This window comes from Phoxinus phoxinus (genome assembly GCF_949152265.1).
Source record: "Phoxinus phoxinus genome assembly, chromosome: 4".
NCBI classification, from domain to species: Eukaryota; Metazoa; Chordata; class Actinopteri; order Cypriniformes; family Leuciscidae; genus Phoxinus; species Phoxinus phoxinus.
Genome location: NC_136879.1, coordinates 5,453,872 through 5,457,641, shown reverse-complemented (window position 1 = coordinate 5,457,641; position 3,770 = coordinate 5,453,872).

Below are 3,770 nucleotides of genomic sequence, written 5' to 3'. Positions count from 1 at the left end.
CACACACACACACACACACTCTCTACTGATGCTGAGAGCCACACACTGCTGCTGTCCTGCTCCGTTATACACACACACACACACACACTCTCTACTGATGCTGAGAGCCACACACTGCTGCTGTCCTGCTCCGTTATACACACACACACACACACACACACACACACACTCTCTACTGATGCTGAGAGCCACACACTGCTGCTGTCCTGCTCCGTTATACACACACACACACACACACACACACACACACTCTCTACTGATGCTGAGAGCCACACACTGCTGCTGTCCTGCTCCGTTATACACACACACACACACACACACACACACACACTCTCTACTGATGCTGAGAGCCACACACTGCTGCTGTCCTGCTCCGTTATACACACACACACACACACACACTCTCTCTACTGATGCTGAGAGCCACACACTGCTGCTGTCCTGCTCCGTTATACACACACACACACACACACACACACACACACACACACACACACACACACACTCTACTGATGCTGAGAGCCACACACATTGCTGCTGTCTGCTCCGTTATCCACACACACACACACACACACACACACACACACACACACTCTACTGATGCTGAGAGCCACACACTGCTGCTGTCCTGCTCCGTTATCAACACACACACACACACACACACACTCACGTCACAATGAGCTCGGACTCGATTGACCATGTTCAGTGCTGACAAACACACCTCATGTATGTACACTGGCGCTCAGAAGTTTGGGTTTTATAAAGATCTCTTCTGCTCATCATTCACTCTAATACGCTGATGTGCTGCTCTAGAAACATTTATGATTATTATCAATATTGAAAATGGTTGCGCTGCTTCATATTTTAGTGGAAACTGTGATACATTTAAATTTTTCTGGATTCTTTGGTGAATATAAAGTTCTAAAATTACAGCGTTTATTTGAAATATAATATTTTCTAACATTATACATGTCTTTAGTGTCACTTTTGATCTGTTTAATGTGTCCTTGATAAATTTAAGTGTTTGATTATTTAATTTCTTTCATTTAATTATTCTTACCCCAAGCTTTGAATGGTTGTAAAATAAAACTGTTTTATGAACTCTTTTCAACATTGATAATAATCCTAAATGTTCCTTGAGCATCAGATCATCATATTACACTGATTTCTGGAGGATCATGTGACACTGAAGACTGGAGTAATGATGCTGGATATTCAGCTTTGATCACAGGAATAAATTACACTTTACTGTATAATCACATAGAGAACAGCAGATTTACACTGGAATAGTATCTCACAGTCTTTACTCACCAGTGCTGCATTTGATCAAGAATACAGTAGAGGAGAATTATTTCAAAATAATTAAACAATCTTAATTATTCCAAACTTTTGATTAGTAGTGTATATTGGATCTTCACTTCATCGACCAACACAGTAAACATTGTTTTTCGCAGTCATCAACACACACACACACACACACATCGCTGGGAATGAAGTAGAAACGAGCGTCGGAGAGCCGGAGTCGGGCGGCGTGTGTTTCTGGTGGACAGATGTTCATGTTCTCCGTTCAGTGATGATACATGTCTTCACATCACACAACTGACCAGGGAGTTTCTGATAGTCTCACGACATACACCCATCATCATCATCATCATCAGGATTCATGCGTCGGACTGGTTCCCAGTCACCTGTAGATGATCTTGCTGGGATTGCCGTGTGAAGTCTGTAGACAACAGAGTTGAGTAACTAAGATGCGTTCATAAGCCATCGGCTGTCGTCAGTTCTTCATTTTTATTCTTGAGGTGTCTATTATCAAACTGACTGCTAATCATATTTTAATTATGTCCGTCTTTTATTCACCACGTGCTATTCTAATATCATGTAATGCAGGACATGGATGTATTTGGGGATGTTCTGTTGACTTCTACAGTACCATTGAGTGTAAAGCCTGACCACTGCTTCCTGTCCTGGTGTGTGTCGTCGTGCTGAACTCAGTCCCACTGTCTGCGGACCATACGCCATTCTTCCCATCATCCGTAAAATGAATAAAACAACAGACCATCACAATATTGTCAGTTTTAACCAGTGAGTAACACATCTGTTTGAGTACATGTTCCCATGAGTCATTGCTCTCGTGAACTGTAGCCCGTTGGAGACGGCTGGTTTGTGTCTCGTGTGTTTGGTTGGTGTCAGAGCTCTTCCACTCGTGTGGTTGAACCTCGGATGTGTTCGGCAGTCCTCATGCTCATGAACCTCCATCTGTTAATAATGACCGAAGCACGAGGGCATGTACTTCCCCTTTAACCGGATCATTTGTTGTTAAATGTGAACTAGTTGTGTTCCCGCAGTTCAGTGTCACCAAACCTAAACTTATACTGTCTACACAGAGGAGTCATGCTTCAGACTCTAGCATTTGCTAAATGGAAGTTTTGAAGAAGAAAAATTGGGCTAAACAAAACGTATCAATGCAGCTACAGAGGTCGACCGAGAGTGGATTCTGTCAACACGGTAACAAGCGGTAAACGGGCCAATAACTGATTCATTGGCAGATTTTAACATTATAAATTAAAGCTAAACCGAACATGCCAAATGATAACATGTATTGTATTCATAACTTGGCTTTTTTTTCTCTGTCGCTGTTTAAAATCCTCCACGGTTTGGATAATGAATGGATGGGTGGATGGATGGATGGATAGATTGGTAGATGGATGGATGGATGGATAGATGGGTGGGTGAATGGATGGATGGATGGATGAATGAATGGATGGATAGACGGGTGAATGGATGGATGGATAGATGGGTGGGTGAATGGATGGATGGATGGGTAGATGGATGGATGGATAGATGGGTAGATGGATGAATGGATGGATGGATGGATGGATAGATGGGTGGGTGGGTGAATGGATGGATGGATAGATAGATGGGTAAATGGATGAATAGATAAACGGGTGAATGGATGGATGGATGGATGAATGGATTGATGGATGGGTAGATGGATGGATAGATGGGTGGGTGAATGGATGGATGGATGAATGAATGGATGGATAGATGGATGGGTGAATGGATGGATGGATGAATGGATAGATAGATGGGTGAATGGATGGATGGATAAATGGGTGGATGGATGGATGGATAGATGGGTAAATGGATGAATAGATGGATGGGTGGATGGATAGATGGATGGGTGAATGGATGGATGGATGGTTGGGTGAATGGATGGATGGATGAATGGATAGATAGATGGGTGAATGGATGGATGGATAAATGGGTGGATGGATGGATGGATAGATGGGTAAATGGATGAATAGATGGATGGGTGGATGGATAAATGGGTGGATGGATGGATGGATGGATGGATGATGGATAGATGGATGGATGGGTGGGTGAATGGATGGATAGATGGGTGGGTGGGTGAATGGATGGATGGATAGATAGATGGGTAAATGGATGGATAGATGGGTGGGTGAATGGATGGATGGATTGATAGATGGGTAGATGGATGGGTAGATGGATGGATAGATGGGTGGGTGAATGGATGGATGGATGGATGAATGGATGGATAGATGGATGGGTGAATGGATGGATAGATGGGTGGATGGATGAATGGATAGACGGGTGAATGGATGGATGGATAAATGGGTGGATGGATGGATAGATGGGTAAATGGATGAATAGATGGATGGGTGGATGGATAAATGGGTGAATGGATGATGGATAGATGGATATATGGATGGGTGAATGGATGGTTGGATGGGTGAATGGATGGATGG